Source organism: Vicugna pacos, chromosome 11, assembly GCF_048564905.1.
Source record: "Vicugna pacos chromosome 11, VicPac4, whole genome shotgun sequence".
Lineage (NCBI taxonomy): Eukaryota > Metazoa > Chordata > Mammalia > Artiodactyla > Camelidae > Vicugna > Vicugna pacos.
Genome location: NC_132997.1, coordinates 2669182 through 2687380, shown reverse-complemented (window position 1 = coordinate 2687380; position 18199 = coordinate 2669182). Strand labels below are relative to the sequence as shown.

Sequence of the window (18199 nt, the reverse complement as noted above, 5' to 3'; positions counted from 1 at the left end):
TATTTACATATTAAAACAGCATGAGCTTTTTTCTATTAAAAAAGCTGACATGTCAAATCAATGTTTTGATATTTTAAAACCTATTAAGAGTGCAGAAAAATAAATCAAAATTTTCTTTAATCACAAAAGAGAGAAGCTTATTCCCTGAAAATGATCAATGTGGATTTTTCTAAACTTAATGCTTCTGGTCAGATTCCTACGAATTTAAATGTCTGAGTGTATAGTTACACGGCAGCATGTACACTGAGTTGTAACAATACACATTCTGTGTAAATAATCTTCAAGGTCGTCTGCTTCAGTCAATTTAACTAGTCCCTGTCTCAATAGAATGATACAGATTTCATTAAAACTTCATACTGCACGCACACACACACACAAAACCCTGAATCCTTGTTACTTTAAGCCATATTCATATATATCCATATTGAATATGCATCAGAAACAAGCCACCCTCTTTAGTATTCACAGTTGATCCTTCTAAACTATCTGTCATTGTGACAGCACATTTTTACTAAGCAGCTCTTGAATGCTTTGTATACAAGGCATCTACCTCTCACAGTCAGACACGGTAAACGGCATCACTCAAATTTCACAAATGAGGAAATATACTTAAGCCATGGAAACAACGTACATATTTATCATCAGTAAAGAAAAGAGTAAAGATTTTACTTTCAATATTCACTGACAAACTTTTCCTCCATACTAAGACTACATACATAAAATAAATTCAGTCACTGTAAATTATTCTGTCAAAAAGCACCACTGGAGAAAAACAAGCAACATCAATAGCAATGATTGGACTTTCAAAGCCCACTCCTATTTTGCACTATAATCATTTTTAATGTTTTGTTTTTAGTGCTTACATAGCACTAAAATAAAGAAAACATAAACTATTTAAGTCATTACCTGAGAATGCAACATTTGTGAAAATGTACAATTTTAATTTATGCCACTCTGTCTCACATTCTCAATGGTGTCTCTCCTCTGAAGGCCTCATCAGGCTGAGATCGCCAAAATCGGTCATTTATGGACTCACAGGTGTTCTGGAAACCACTCAACGGGAGGCTGATCAGAGGAGAAATTGAGAATGCATCCTGTGCAGCCTGGGTTCCAGCACCGAGCTAGGCACCGCCAGCTGCGTTTGATTTGGGACAAGCTGCCCACCTCTCAATCCCTCAGCTACAAAAAGGCGACATTTATACCTATCGTCAAATACCTGCTTTGAAGTAAAACATGAGAAAAACAGTTTAGCCTTTGGTAGGTGTCCACTCACAGCAAGCTTGGTCATTATGATGATGAGGATTACTTTTAATAAGTTAAGCGAGACCAAAAATTAGAAATCACCATAAAGGAGAAACATTTTAACTCAATAAGCATTTCCTTTTGAATGGATTGAAGAAAGTTCTAATGATTTTTTTAATAAACCAAATTTTGTCCATTAATTTTAGATTTACAGGTTTATAGACAAGTCTCCAAAAAAAGAATTAGAGGCCTCTAACCTCTGCATACTAAGAAAGTAAAGTTTAAAAAAATTATGGGAGAGCGTATACCTCAGTTGAGATAGTATGTGCTCAGCACGCGTGAGGCCCTCAGTTCAGTCCCCAGTAATTCCATTTAAAAACTTTTTTTTTTTAAAAGGAGAATTAAAGGGAAAAGATGGAGGACTACGGAATTTTTTTAGAGAATCCACTCAGATTTAAGATGGGGAAAAAATATCCATTTCTCACAGGAAATCTTGAGAACTATGTAAACCGGATCTGAGTTGTCTAGTCTTTAACATTATTCATGAATTCATATTACCAAGTCTTAAAACTACCTGATAACCCACAGTGGTGATAGTGATCATAAAACCTGCCAATGCGGATCGAACTCCGGCTAGGGCTGCTCTGTTCTGACATCTCTGTCCCTGAGGCCTCACCAGGCTGACAGCACTAAATTTTGTCATTCATGAGCATCTCGTGTAAGTCTTCCATTTGTGCTTCTCAGTCTCCTCTCACCAGCTCCTCTGAGGGAAGCACTGTTATAAACTTCCCCACCCGCAGATAAGGCCACTGAGGCACAGAAACTAAACCTGCTCCAGGTCGCATCGGCATTAAAGGACGTCTGTATTTCTGCTGTTTTGCGATTGACAAAGGAATTTGAGATATCAATACAAGATAGACTGTTAAATAATCAAGTCTGTCAGGTCTTCACCTCAAAGAGCAGATACTATAAATTCCTGATGTAGGAAGAGTCTGCCGCCACAAAATGACTCAGCTAGAAATTAATATCCAAGATGAAGCAGCGGATACACATAAATATTCACGACTGTCAACTTCACTCACGGGTCTTGGCCCTTCACTGCCTGAACTGGGGTGAAATCCCCACCCGTGTCTGGGAGGGAAGAGCGGCTCTTCCAGGTCTCACCCAGGCTTCACGGGCTGTTTCTCCCTACAGACTGTCCTAAACGATTAAAAAGCTCTCAAGATTTTTACACCAGGCAAAACTGAAAGACATTTCTGCATATGGAGCACTTTCTCAGGCTTAAACCATTTTTGCCTACACTCAGCAAGGGGGAAAAAAGAAACATGACTCTGCAAAGTCTCTTAGCCTTACCACTCACAGGAGTTGAATGATCTCAGCACAAGATGACCCTTCACATTACAGGATGAGAACAAAATAAAGCCGCCCCAACAACAGGCACTCCCAGAGACAGCGCTCAGTAGCCTTCTGCATACTCACGGTTGTGCAGCCCTCACCACCATCTATTTCCAGAACACTTCATCACCCCAATAGAACACCCCTGTCACTAGCAGTCACTCCACAACCCTCCTCCACCCAGCCCCTTGCAACCATCATCTGCTCTCTGCCACTGCATGAGCCTATTCTGGGCATTTCAGATCACTGAAATCAACAATATGCGGCCGTTTGTGTCTGGTTCCTTTCAATTAACGTGCTGTTATCAAGGCTTTCCCATGTTGAAGTGGTATCAGCATGTCTCTTTCCTTTGAAAATGTTAAACTTTATTAGAAGGTGGTAAATACTATCAAAAATAGTAGAGAGGGGTATAAGGGATGGGGTTTCAAAGGGAAAAGGCCGGGTTGAGCAGTCAGGGTGGACTTCCCAGAGCAGATGGATTTTTCATATTCCCCTTTATTTATTTTTTCTTTTTTATTCACTCTTATGTCTGAATAATGTTCCGCTAAATGGAGATACTACATTTTGTTCATCCATTCAGCAGCTATATATGGACGAGGTCCAGAAGAATGAGTGTAAGTGGTGGCTAGCAAGGCCGGCATTTAAGCAAAGGGCAAGATGTGCTTTCAAAAAAAAAAAAAAGCGAACAATCAGAGGCACAAGGAAATTCAGCGCATTTCTGAGAAAGTGCATGGTTGCTTCAGTAGGACTGCCGTGCAGGGCTGTGGGGGAGAGTGACAGGAGACACAGTGAGGGAGTCACCTGAGAATATTCCCCACTGCAAGCAGCTCAGCCAATTCTCCTCCCTCATCCTGTATTTTAGAGACATTTTTGCTAGCTTTTCTCTTATTTCAAGTAAAAGTACTTCAGTTACACATCTGATCATCTGCATCAGACCACATTAGCTCCAAGCCACAGAAAATCATTCACTGACCGGAGCAGCTCCAAGACATAACATTGATGGACCAGGGAGTCCTGCAGCATCGCATCCTGCAGGCACAAACCACACATGTTCCCTGGTGATGTCCAGAAAGTAAAAGGCATGGAAATATCTCACTGCTGCTGCACGACATCTGCCCCCAAATTGCCCCCAAGTCATGCTGGCACAGCACTACTCAACCCTCGCACTACCCAAAAAAAAAAAAAAAAGAGAGAGAGAAAAGGAAAGAAAAGAAAAGAAAAGAAAAGAAAAGAAAAGAAAAGAAAAGAAAAGAAAAGAAAAGAAAAGAAAAGAAAAAGAAAAGAATAAAGCTAAGAAAGCAAATTTAGGTTCTTCCATTGAAAACCAGCAACCATCACTGCCAGTATCTGAGCTGGAATGATCCTGACTTCAAAAACCACTGTGCAGTTACTATTCAAACGTGACAGACATATATGTATTTCACGTAGATGATATTACAGTGGGATTTTTCTTTTCGAAATTTCCAGTTGCAACATTAGCACAAGAAAGTTTATGTTTCAGTTTTTAAAAAAATCAATTATTTTCCACTTTCTTAATTTTGAACCTATTATTATTTTATAAAGGGAGCTATGCTGCAGATTATAAACCAAATATCTGGCTTCTGCAAAAAAGACCTATATGACTTCACTATTTCAGAGCAAGCTTTAATGATGCTTTCAAAAGTGGGGTCTAGGGCGCTCACTAACAGCTCTTTAAATACTGACAAAGATGTGCTATTATGTAATGCAAAGGGTCTACCTACACATCAACTCAGAAACCAAAGAAACTACACGAAAGCCTTAGTTTATCATTTTAAAATATTCCTATTACTTTGAATATTAAATTTCTTAAAAGATAAGATATTTTTTTGAGAAAGACATCAGTTGTATTAAATTTCCTCTCACCAAGAAAGCAATCTTTATCAAGAATTAATACCCCTATGGAAATCCAAAAGACGGGACGTTTCTAGCTAAGTTAACCTACAGATCTCAACACAAGACTAAATCCTATCAAATCTCACTTGAACGAGCTCAGCAAAGTCCTGGGCTACTCTGGAACTTAGCTCTTCTTTTCCATATGTTGGCAGAGCTAAGATCATCACACAAGGCAGGGAAGGAGAGAAGAGGTAAGTCCACCTGGCGGCCTCCATCTGTTTACTTCCAGCCACAAGGTGTCGCTAGAGCGACCCCGCTAACAAGCCCTCCCCATAAGGAAATCCGGCATCCACACTGCCCCTGCGGTCCCCAAGCAGCCCCGATGCCCCTCTCCCACTGGTGGCCTCCGAGCCTGTGAATGGTCTTCTAATGACCCTCCCAGTTGGTGACACCCTCCCCCTCTTCCCTGCTACACACACACACACACAGCCAAGGCAGCCTTCCCAAAGCACAAATTTGATTACATCTCCCCCACTTCAAACCCTTCAGAGGCTCCCTGGTAGAGTTCTAGCCCCACCCCCGACCCTGCTTGCCTATCCTCACCTCAGTACCAGGTCCCCAGTGACCTCAGGGGCCCTGTGACTGCTGCTTCCCACTAGCCTCCAGGCTCATTTTAACTGTTTGTCAAGGAAGCCTTCCTTCCCTCCAACCTCCGCACTTTGGATTAGGTGCCCTGCTGTGTTAATAGAACATTTTAATCTAAGTCAACTTCTGACACTGCTAAGCTCTCAAGAAGCAAGTACATTTTGCTTACTACTGTGGGTCCACCCCCTCTCCCCTAGGCACTCAGAATTGCGTGTGTTATGAATAAAAGAATGAAGGGGTGGGACTCAAAAGGACAGGCAGAGCTGCTCTCCTAAGGGTCACTTCCTGCTGACACCATTCACTGCCTCCTCTGTGTCAGTTCTAGTAAAAACCAAGCTCCTCCAAAGCCCTCCACCCCTAGGCCCTCTCCAGTGTCCTTCAAAGCAGGGTCACCCACCACCCTGGACCACACAGGGCAGTCTCCCCGAGTCCCCACCCCACAAGCCTCCAGGCCTCTACCCGGGCTGCTCCTGCCTCCTGAGTCACCCTCTTGATTCCTTCTCATGGCTGACTCTTACTCTGTCCTCAGAACTGAATGTAGAGCCAATTTCTTCCAGGAAGTCCTCCCTGATGATGTCCTTTAGCTCTTGGCTGGGCTCCGTCTACAGCAGCACTTCTTGGCGACCAACTGGTATTTGTCCACCTGTTCCTTTGAGACCATGAACTCTTGGAGGCCACGTGGGAAAAAGGAGTGAGGTGACAAGAGGGGTGGGAAGAGCAAACAGCAAAATCACAGCTCAAGTCCCAAATTCAAGGATTCTGTCTCAGATAAAAAGAATAAAATGTTTTTATAGGTGTGTCATTTGGCTATGATTTTTGTGGCTCATGGAAAACAAGAGCTTGGTGTTCAAGCCTAAAATCCAAGTTACATGCAAAGAAATGTATATATTCATATCCAAAGGAAACCAGAGCTGCTCAACAACACTTTGCAGTTAAAATCCAAAAGAACTTTGATAAAGGCAATCTCCCTCTCTCTATTTTTATTTATTTTCTTTTGGTATCATATAGTTTTAGAAGTATTTGTATAACTAAGTGATGGCTGCAGCCTATGATTCTGCACTGGAGTGTTTGGGGCTAAGGAAGCCCAGATTACATGCACTGTGTAAATGCAATCACACCAACACAATGACAGGCGCCCTAGTGGCAGAGCTGAAGTTCCAAAGCAGAGAATCTTATGTTGGAAGACATCTCTCAGTAGAAAGTAAGAAATGCAATGTTCTGTACTCAATTTCATTCGCTTTATGGGCCATTAACAGATAGTATATCTTGTCTAATGAAACCCGAAAATATATTGTCATCTTCGATTTTCTCCATCTGACTGTTTTATGTTTAATTTGGATATCAAACCCTCACTCCATACGGAAAGCTCAGGCCTACGCTGCAGCACAGTTACATCCCGTGGAAGAAAGCGGATCAAGGGAGAACTGGAGAGTTTCCCTTCAGAAGCTGCTAAGTGTGGTTTTGCACCTGTACATCATTTACAACCACACCATCGTCAAAAGAGTAAGACCTTACATCTGTAGAGCAAAAAGCACTGCGGTGCTTCCGAACCATCAAAGAACACTGAGCTTTGTGCAACAGTCCTGAGGCACTTAAAGCGTACTTTCTCTGAAAGGCTCCGAAACTGACTCACTTCACCATTTCAGGTACAACGGGGAGGTACCGGAATTAGTAGAGAGAACATGCCCTTGAAGTCTGACAAGGCCCTGCTTGAATCCTGCTACAGCATTTACTAGCCGCTAAATGGACCAATTCCTTAACCCCTCTGAGAAGGCTTCCCAATCTTCAAAACAGGGCTGCCACCGCCCATTTGGGAGGCATGGATGTGAATGCAACACGCAAGTAGGGCGGCCGACTGGTACGTGACACGGGGCCTGGCTAGTTTCCCTCAGCTGCCCTTCTCCCCCTTTAAACTTGCACTTTTCCCCCTGGTACGGGTGAAGCCCCCGGAACAGACTGCCCGATTCTTCTGTGTATCCCTGGATACATACCTTACCCTTAGGAGGCCAGAAAAACAACTGCCTCCTCCCCAGTCACTATCAATATTCTTAAGAGTCTGGGTATTTTTAACTCTATTTTTCAGGGAGACTATTCCAGAATTGTTCAACCACCTTTCTCCAGGTTGGCTCCTCTCCCAGCGCCCATCCCTTCTCACTTCAAATCTGTCTGATTGCCTTTTGTTCGTGGGAAAGAGAGTCCGCTAGGGTGCGGACTCCCGAGGCCTCCCTCCCTTCCTCACAGGAGAGTGTGACTACATTCTCCCAACTCCCCACTGCGACTCCAGCTTCTGAGGAGTTTCCCCTTGTGGACCCTGCAGCCTCTGGATCGTCCCAAGATGTGCACACGTGGCCAAAACCCTCCCTTCAGATTTCTTCCTGGGTGGCCCTGCCCACCCCCCAGAACCTTAAGGATAAATGCCATTGCTCTGAAAATCACAAACGCCGCTGACTGACACACCAAAGCTGCATGGTCTGGGCTTTCCTCCAAACCAGGCACAGCCCTGCCCCCACCAGCCAAAGTCTGCACCTCTTGAGATGAGCTGATCCACTTGCACGGCTGTGAACACCAGCTAAGAATGACGAATCCTAACGTGTATCTCTAGTCCGGCTCCTTCACCTGAGCCCCAGGCTCATAGACCCGAGTGCCTCTTGGAAGTCCTAACTTGGATGACAAATGGCATCTTAAAAATGCCTTATGTCAAAAAAAAAAAAAAAAGCCTTATGACCACCATTTACTCTAGACTTCGATTCCTGGCAGGTACCTCCCAGGCTCCCCATTTTAGTAACAGCCCCATCACCCACCTAGGTTTTTGAGGTCACATTCAATTTCCACTGTTCCCTCCACCTGGCCCTGCCCTGGAATCAGTCTTGTCATTTCTGTCGCTAAGCCAGTCTCAAGTCTGGTTCTGCAGGGAGCACGGATGGAAACCGTTAAGCTCACAGCAAGGTGCACTGAGTCACAGTCCTCCGATGGGAGTTCCCTGGAGGGATAGGCATCTCCTGCTGCCGGTCACCTCAGAAGGCACTGGATTCTCACAAAGAAGGACCAGGAGAAGGGACTCAAGGATCTCCCGTGGTCTGAGCTTTGAAGGGCCCGAGGTTTGGGGGAGCTCCTAGTTAGCTGACACTCATGTCAGTGAGTAGATGAGGATGGTAGGAACCCAGGCAAGTCTGTTCTCGCTCCAACCCCTTTTCTCTCGGGAGCCACGGGAAAGGCCTGTTTCCAGGGCACAGACCAGACATCACAGATCCCAGCCTGCATTTGCCAACCCAGACAGCCTTGACTCCTACTTGCGACTCTTACTTTTGTTCTGTTCCCCCCCCAGAATGTGATGGACTCTTTCAGAAAGTCTGGACTGTCTCAAGCGAGACCAAGTCAGTGAAGGATGAAGTGTCCACATTTGGACCAGAGCATGAAAGGAGAAACAAGGCCTCATGTCCAGCATGACGGTGGTGGCCAAACCCTTCCCCTGGGTGAGATGAAACAGGGTCGGGGTGAGAATGCAAGGTCCCTTCACGGCTGACAGGGGTGTTGGAGACTCACTACCGCAAAATAACGACATGGCCGTCAGTGGTGGACATCAGCTGCAACAGACACAGAGTCAGCTATTAACTGCCAAAAAGGGGTAAAAGTAAAGGCCGGTGCAGGGAGGCCTGCACGGCTGCTGAGGCAAACCACAGACCCGGCTCTGAATACCCACTGGCTGAAGAAGAGAGGAAGCTACGGTCCCCTTTAGCGGTCCCTGTGTCCACCAGATCCAAGTGAACCAGCTCCTTAGGACAAGGCAATGTTTTCCTGATACTTAGAAAAACCAGCCTCATAAAGGGAACAAAAGAGTGGCATGGTTTTAGACCCGCTCCTGCCCCTCTATGAATGCAAAATAAAGTAAATGGCTCTGGGAAGGTGAATGCAAAAATAAAACCAGAAAAACAAAAAACTGGTGACTGCTTCCTCCAACAGAGTCCACTGCAGCTGCTCACCCCCGAGCCGGCCACTTCCTCACCGGTGACCGCCGGCCAGGAAGCACCGTCACGCACGTCACACAGCGACAGCCAGGAACCGTGTGCCGAGCACGTTTGTGTAAAAGCCAGAATCAAGCAAGGTGCTGCAGATTTTGACTTTCCAAGTTTAAATACTCCATGAAAAAAATCCCTCAGCAGCCGCCTAAATCAATTCGCATCTCTCTTCTTCAAAACAAATAAACAAAGTTAGTAAGAGAGCATTTGTTACCAAATATAAGGAGGAACAAACAGGTTCCTCAAAGCAAGGACTTTAACAGGTATCAAACTCCAGTGGGTGATGTGCTAACAGAGCAAAAATTCCAAAAAACTAGAAAATAAGAAGATGACTAGGATAATATATGAATCATGGCAACTGTTAAGTTTTTGCTTTTTAAAGCGATGGAGACAGCACAGAGGGCGATCTGGCTATTCCAATGCAGGGTGTGCACAGCCCACATTTTCAGACCCAACAACATGCTCACAGGGTGGTATAAGAGAAAAAGGAAAATAGAAAAAGGAAAAGAGGAAAAGCGAAAATAAGAAACACACAAGAACAAAAATAACTGACAGCATTTGCAAGAAATTACGTGAGTGTGATGAGGACAGGGACGCGGGGACGGTGAGACCCACCCTCACCTCCTGATCCAGGGAAGGCAGGGGCCTGAGGGGAGCGGTGCTGCCGGGGGACCCCAACGTGGTCAGCGCCACAAACCAAAACTTCACCTAGTTGCGTGTAGACAGCTTTTGGGCTACAAAATGTGTTCACACTTCAAGCTGGACAATGTTACTCACTCCCACCAAGAGGAACAGGGGAGAATTAGGTTCTGCTCCTGAACCAAAGCATTGTTTAAAAAATTAATGACTGTGGAATAGTAAAAGCAACTATGGAGTAAAAGTGACTGGAGGAGAACGTGCTTGACCCGAGCTCACTGGCCGCGTTATCTCACTGACGTTCAGATGCTGGCTGAGCCCTTGTGGTACCAAAACAGACAGACCCACAAGGAGGGAGGTTTAATGCGCTGCTGTATTTTGATGCCTGGAGCCATGCCTGGTACACGAGGTTCTGGGTAAACAATGGTGACAGTGTCAACCACTATGGGCTAAGCACACATCCAGCTACTCCACCAAATCCCAAGGGCAGACTTCAAAAGGCAAAAACAATCTGGCATTCTCTGGTGGGTCTGCAGACTCAAAGCCAAGCAGTTGCTGAGCAAAAATGTCACCAGTGCCTCCTTTGACGAAAGAGGAGGCACTGGCCTGGGGGCTGGTGCAGGGCTCCGGGCTTCCACTGCTCACCCACCAGTCTGTCCAGGGCGAGAAGGTGGTCCCTGCTTACATTGCACCGATGCGCCTACCTTGAATGATGCCTTGGGACTCAACAGGAGGTGACAGGTCAGGTGAACGGAGCCAGCCTTGGTGTAGCACGGTTCTGGCAGCTATGCCCTCAGCAGTGCCCAGTTTCCTAAACCTGACACCTCATCTCCAAGGAGCAGAAGGGTAGTGTGGGCATGTAGATCACAGGACCATGTGAGGACAAGTACAGATCATGGCCACGACATGCCTCTCCCCTTCCTTAAGCCATAGAGGAATGTCCGGGGAGGAAGTGAAAATTAATCCAGAGCCCGCCAGGCACCATACGCAGGTGGGACACGGATCCCCTTTGTCTGTCATTCACAGGACTGGTGTGGATTTTCTTTTTATCAATTCTCTGGCATCTTCTCCTCCATCTTACCAACAACAAGAAAGGAGAATCTGACCTTAGAATCAGACAATCACAGAGCCCCTCCTGCACAGCGGGCCCGGCAGCACGTGTCATGTCCTCCGACCGTCACCTGTGGGACCGCCATGAACGCTCTCGAGACTCAAGGCCCGAGACCGCAGGCCGGGGGGGACACAGCTCCCCTCAATCTCCCCAGTAAAGGGGGACCACCTCTCGGCAAAGACATCTCACCCTCTTCTGCCCGAGGGACAGCTTGAAAGATACACAGGGAAACATAGTAGAGGGTGAGGGGGTAGGCAGCCCAGAAGAGCTCGTCTGCCCTTCCAAGGCAGAGTGGGGCCTTTGCCATAATCACAGGGACAAAGTGAGGACGAATTTTTCCCTGCTCTGTTCCATTCTCCGTGACACGCCTTTCCCTGCATAAGGAGCTCATTCGGATGCCCCTGGCAGTGTTTCTGATGTCCTAAATTGGCATGGCGGCTGTCAGGCAGGGGAGAGGGCCTGAGCCGTGCTGGTGCTGGGCCTGGGAGGCAGGAGACACCGGCTCCACCCCGAGCTCAACCAGCACCTCGTTCTGCGTCTCGGGAATCAGAGTCTCATCTATAAGCGAAGGGATGAAACTGTCCCAGGACAGGCTGTCCAACAGGAATGAAATGAGAGTCATGTAAATAATGTTTCCCAGTTGCCACGTTTAAAATGTAAAAAAAAAAAAAAACAAGTAACTGATTTTAAGAACAGACCTTACTTATTCTACTGTATGTAAAATACTATCATTTTGACATGTAATCAATATAGAAAGTAACAAGATAGTTTATATTCTTTTTACTAGACAAGTTTCAGCGTCTGATGTGCATTTGACCTACAGCACATCTCAGCTCAGACCAGCCTCCTCCCCAGCACTCCTAACATCAGTGGCTGTGGCTACTCTATTGGACAGCAACTCCAGGGGTCCCACCAAGTTTCCTGGCTGAAAAGGGGGAGTAAGTGTCCACACTAACCCTAAAAGTATCTCTCTGAAACAAAAGCAGATTTACTTTTAAATGTCTGAAAACCGGCGGGCTGCACCTCCTTCCCGCCTTGGCTACAAGACAGCCCTCCTCCTTGCTGATCCCATTCTGGATGTAGGGAAGCAATCTTTCACACAGCCAGGGTGGCCCGGCCTTCAGGTTGACTTGCCTGCTGTCTGTGTCCAGTCCCACGATGTCCTCCTACTCAAATAGGATGTAGAGGAGGGGGGTCTTCTCCCCAGAATTTTCGGGGGCCCCATCCAGCCACTTGGACTTGGGCAAGATGAAGAGTGACTCAGTGAAGTCGTCGATCCTCTTCTCCACCAGCCTGCAGTCCTCGTAGATTGAAGGCCACGTCGGTGCGCGGCTGCTCGGCCACCTCCCCATACAGCACAAAGACAAAGAGCCGAGAGTCATAGCGCGTGGTGCCATACAGCTCCTCTGTGCATGGAGCTTCTAGAAGGTCTTGGCCAAGAGGCAGTTGGTAATGGTGACAAGGCCCACGACATTGCGGTGGGTCTGGGAGTCACTCCATCCATTCTCGGGCACATAGTGATACCTATAGTAGATACAGAGTGCCCACTGGGAGCCGCACGGGCTGATTTGGCTCACCAAGGAGATTCCATTATAGATGCAAAAGAAATTCTCTAAGATGATCCCCACGGGTTGGACGACAACGGGGAGAGTCTGGTGGTCCTCAGCACACTGCACGTAGTCAGGGGCGCTCATGTTGCAGTCCCTGCCGAGAAGGGAGGGTAAATCGATGTACATACTGTGCTGTGGGCTGCGGGCCTCACTGGGTTGCAGCGACCTGGTGTGCACCAGCCAGAAGGCAAGGGAAGTCCAAGCAAATCGTGGATAAGTTTGTCCTCAGCGTCTGCACATGGCTACTGAAGCTCAGATCACATTGCCCAGCTTTTGGTCTAGGCTTCCATCCCCTGCAGAAAAGGGTCATTTCTTGTTTTCTGTTTCCAACCACCTAGGCAGGCCCTGATGCAGTCGGTGCTCAAAACTGCTGAATAAAGGAATGAATAAAGGAACTGCTTCCCCACCCCTCAGCAGGATATAATGCAAAGAACCATAGTAGGATCAAAATATCTGGATTTCAACTCCAATTTATTTGAACTCCTAAGGTGCAGAATAATGGGTAAGAAAACTTGCTTTGGGGAGGAGGGTACAGTTCAGTGGTAGAGCATGTGCTTAGCATGTTCAAGGACCTAGGCTCAATCCTCAGTACCTCATTTTAGAACAATGAAACAAATAAATAAACTTAATTAACCCCCTCAAAAAATATTTTCTCAATTCAAAATTCAAAAAAAAACCCACCTTGCAATTGACACAACATTGTAAACTTGACTATAATTCAATTAAAAAAAAACTCCTTGCCTTACAAGAATATATCTGGATTATGGAATTATGCAGATGTAAAATGCCTAGGGTACCACCTGCATAAGAAGAAGGAACTGTACAAGTGTACTATCCCTCATTTATGAGCTATTTTTCCTTTGGGGAGGTTATAACCTCTCAGAGATATTTTTCTCATATTAAAAAAAAAAAGAAAATATTACCTGATTCTCCATACTGCTGAAGAATCAGATAACCCTATGAAAGCATCTGAACCACAGAGTTTATTCAATAAATGTTTGTTGAATGAATGAATAAACAAGCAAAATGAATGCTGCTCCCTGCCACAGACCATCATAATGGTATTGCTTGGAAATGCCAAGCCCACATTCCACCCAAATCTACACTAACCACGTGGTTGACCTGGGCAGACCTGTGTGCTTCTCTAAACACCAGTTTATTCATAAATAGAAATGAGGGCAATAACACAAACCTAAAAGGATTAGTGAGTCACGAATGAATAGTACCCCAACTTTGCAAGATGGAACCATTAAAGAAAATTGGGCAAAGAGTCCATAGGCCCTCTCCATATTATCTCTTACAACTACATGGGAATCTACATTACATCTAAAAATAAAAAGTCTAATATTTTAAAGAGGCTATTGTGTTTAAATGAGCTCACTGTCTCAAATAAGGAACACACAGTACAATTAAGACAATGCGCAGCCCATGAGATGCACTCAGTAAATATTCCCACTGAACCCACTGGTCCCTCCAACTTCAGAGCATGAGGATGTGTCCTTGTGGCCAGAGGCCACTGCACCTGAAGCTAACAAAGCTAATGGTCCCCACTTTCAAAAGCCCTTGCCACCAACCTAGGTCTAATTTTGTATTTGTAATTTTTTTTCTTTTTATTAAATAGAAATCCCCAATTGCATAGCCTTCAGGTCACCAAAACCTGGCCACAGAGATCATGATGGCAGCCCTTCTTGGTGAAACAATAAAATGAAGAGCCATATCCACAAGACCTCTGTGTAAATCTACTAGGGAACTTCATCCTGGACTGAGAGGAAGAGGACTGGGGAGGAGGGGGAAATCTGAGGCACACAGACCCATGGGCCACCTGTCCCACAATGGACATTACACTCAACCCTCACCCTCCAGGAACTTCAAAATACACACAGACAGAGTGCTGTGGACAATATATATGTATTTTTAAAGAAATTCCGACTCTCTAGCAGGTCTTGTATCTACAGAGACACAAATGGCTTATGTGTATAATGTTTCACAAAAGCCTTAAAATATTACCACCCCAACTTGACACATTAAGAAACTAGGGATAGAGGTTTATCACATTGTGCAAGATTAGAGAGATGCCACATCAGACACCGTATTTAAACCCAAGCCTTTGCTCCAGTGCTCACACAAGAAAGTGTGACTTACTGCCCCTTTCCTGCCCTCTCCCTGCAATCAATCTCTGAAGAGTCTTTTCTGTGCCACGTGGAATCACAATCACATCAATTTACCACAAAGAGCTATGTGACTCCTTGGAGGACGTGTCAAAATCTAAAGGGTTGGGATGGGAGGAGAGATTTGCATTTTCTGTTTCTCAAAGGAAACATGGCTTTAAAAGAAACTGAAAAGCACTTATCTAGTCTAAGCCCTCATTGTGCAGAGAAGGAAATGGAGGCTCAGAAGAGATGAGGAAAGGGACTTATTAACAAATATTGCCTAAGTGCAGCACCAAGCCAGCCCTGGGCCCTTCTGGGGGAGTACCTGGAAGGCCCAGGAGAATGACTGTTAGAAAAAGGAAAGAGAAGAAGCATACAAGGCCCTGTCTCTATACCACCATACCATGAAGTTCCACCAAATTATCCAGTATGGGTGCAGCCAAAATTTAGGTGGGCTAAACAGGTTATAGAAACCTGGAAGTCTCAACCATGGTGGAAATTCCAACTTTTACTGTTTTCTTCCAAGTTCAAGCATCAGTTCAGTGGGCGCTCCATACGAGGGACTACACAAGGCCTGGAGTCCTCCCAAATACAGATCTCTATTATCACGTGTGCACACCACACACAGGCCCACCAGAAGAAAAACGCCCACACATAAGATGGAATTACTGAAACAGAAAAGAGCCAACCAGCATATATTGCTAGCAAAAACGGTGCTGCTAGAAATAGACTCATGGACATAGAAAGCAAACTGTTGTTAGCAGGCAGGAAAGGGAGGATTAACAGATACACATTAATAAATATAAAATAAATGACAAGGACCTACTATATAGCACAGGGTACTATTTTCAATTACTTGTAATGAGTTGTACTAAAAACAATCTGAAAAACATTTATAAACATATGCATAAGCTTATAACTGAATCTCTGCTGTACATCTGAAGCTAACATGGTAAATTGACTACACTTCAATAAAAAATAATTTTATATAATAAGTAAAAATAAAAGCAACGCCATAAAAAAAAGTAAAAGAACACGGTAATCCCCTTAGCTGTAGGTGGTGGAGAACTCTGCAAGCACCAAGTCCACTCGAACACTCCAGCACTGGCGGTCACTCATTCTAACCATCAGAGAATCACTTGGCTTCTACGAGGTTACTTTTCTCTTCAGTGAAAGGCTACAGTTGCATCTAATGATGTATTGAGCCTCATCATTCACAAACCCAAGAATTAATGAGGATTTCCCATAGGCATGGCTCTGGATAGATGAAAAGATAGGGTCCCAGATATATTCATGTGTAGAAGTTTATGCCATAAAGACATTAATTCTTCCTGCTTTGATAGACAGATTCATTGCAATTCTGATTAGAATTCCTCCTAGATATTTCATGGAATGTAACAAGTTAATTTATGGTCAGGAACAGCCAAGAAACTTCTTTAGAACCACCACTGGGAAGGGGTGGATAGGTCATGCATTTCAACTGGTCTTTCTGATGTGATGAAAACGTTCTGGAATAATAATGGTTGCACAAATGTGAATATGCTAAAAGCTGCTGAATTGTAACATTTAAGTGGGTGGACTTCATGGTGTGTGAACAATATCACAATAAAGCTGTTATATGAAAAAATCCTTCTTGCCAATTATTTTTCCCTCTATACTACTAGTCTGTCCCACAATTTAAGAAAAACAAAGAAAAACAAAACAAAACAAAACAAACCAGATTTTGCCAGGAGCTCTTTAGTAGTGCAGTGTCACTGGGTCTCCAACGCCTCGGGTTGTGCTGTTCCTGTTAACACACAATAGCTGGGCTGGACTAGTTAGGGACTATAAGTATCTTTTTAAGATCAACGGTCTCACGTTTCACCCTGGGAGAGTGAAGGATGGAGGATGAGACAGCCTCATGCCTTCAGCTCATTTTTAACTGAACAAAGCCCTGCTTTCACCACTGTAATTCCTCTCAGTATAAAAACACGTTACATCAACAAGCACCGCCATCATAACACCTGAAAGAGTTCAAGGTACTTACCTGGGGCAGAAATACTGATCAAGGAGACAGAAGCTCCCTCAGCACTGCTGCTCCATTTTCCCGACTCCACCAGGAGAAGCTGGGCATTACCGCCGCGGGCTCTCAGCCCAGGGAGCAGCGCCCACGCCGCTAATCTTGACCTCAGGGATCGGGAAAGGGAGAGGAAGGCAGCCCCGGGGTCGCGGGGCAGGGAGAGCGGGGTGGGGGACGCGGGCTGCAGCCCCGCTCGGAGGCCAGCCCCAGCCCCAGCCCAAGCCGCCCGCCCCGTCCGGGTGTGCAGACCCCGCCCGCCCGGGACACAGCCCGCCCAGTGGTGGGGACGGGTCGGCGGCCAAGGAGAGGAAGCCCGGGAGGAGAGGACTCGAGGGAGGGAGAGGGGAAGGGGACGCCAGCCGCGGACTGAGGGGAGCCCGGCTGGGTCAAGAGGCGGCAGGGGCACACCTGGCCCTGGGCAGCTGTGGCCGGTGCGCCAGGGCAGGTGGCGCGGGCAGAGGGGCCTGGCCCGAGCAATCCAGCTGAACACACGCTGACTGGCGCCCTGGGGGGCTGTGACACGCCGACCGCCCTCCCGCAGCCGCCTCACCCCTTTCCCGATATCCCCTCACCTTGCACTTCCACAGCCAGAGGCCCCGGCCCCAGGCAGGAGCCAAAGGCCTACAGGGCGACAGAGCTGAGAAGCCATTGGGGCCGATCCCCGGCTCGGAGCTGGAGCTTCCAAACCGCGGTCCAGCTGGCAGCGACTGCGCATGCGCAGGAGGGCCATCGATCTGCTCTGGGTCCTGAGAGAGAAGGGGAACCGAGGGAGGGAGAAGAGGGGAGGAGGAGGGGAGGAGGGGAAAAGTGGAGGGAGACACATGGACAGGAGGAGCAGAGAGAAGGCAGTTATCTGGAATTGGGAGGGGAGTAGCAGAGATGGGGAGAAAGCGTTTTACCTCTTGGGGCATCCCGAAGGAGGCAGCAGTCCTGCCTATACACCCTTCTCTAACCCGTCATTGCCCACAGCTCATATTTTACGTCCCTGGCCCAGCCCTCCAGCTAAGGTCTCTGCAGAAACCCTACGGGTATCACACCCGTTGCCCCCACAAGGAGCTAGGTTTACTGTTGCTCCGGGAACCAAGCACCCGCAGGTGTTGTTTCTCAGAACTACCTTGGGAAGAGTACATATTCCCCTTTTACACGCTGGGAAACAGGCAGGCACGATCTCTGCCTTAGCTCCACTGTCCCAAGTGTTGGGCTGGCAGGGAGCGGGAGGTAAAATGTCAGAGCCCCAGAAGGAGCAGACTGCCTGAGTGTTGGTGTATAGTCCCCATCCCTCCTGGGTAAACCACACCCCAACCTCTGGGAATAATCAAGGGCTCACCTTAGGCCCCTGTGTGTGGGAGAGCTGCCCTCAGTCCCAGTACCCAGCTTGCTAGGTAGGTAGAAGTGTTATTGAGTCCAAATTCATTCTCCTCAGTGCAGGACAGGCCAGTAAGTTGGGAGACCAAGTGTTGGGGCATGGAATAGCAAGTTTC

The 18199-nt window shown here is 46.5% G+C and overlaps 1 protein-coding gene across 4 annotated transcripts in view; it reads right to left on the bottom strand.

Annotated features, from left to right (window-relative positions):
* Positions 1 to 17442, bottom strand: part of LOC140699569 (trafficking protein particle complex subunit 9-like) — a 206355-nt gene extending 188913 nt beyond the window's left edge. The window contains exons 1-3 of one of the 4 annotated variants that reach the window (XM_072972222.1): positions 17291 to 17442; positions 16377 to 16445; positions 5655 to 5802 (exon numbers count right to left, since the gene is read on the bottom strand). The gene's annotated coding sequence lies outside the window, so the exon portion shown is untranslated. Of the gene's footprint in view, positions 1 to 5622; positions 5898 to 16376; positions 16446 to 16685; positions 16748 to 17290 lie in introns of those variants that run through there. The other 3 variants (XR_012077757.1, XR_012077755.1, XR_012077756.1) reach the window with 3 other exon arrangements.
* Between the last annotated feature and the right edge of the window lie 757 nt (positions 17443 to 18199).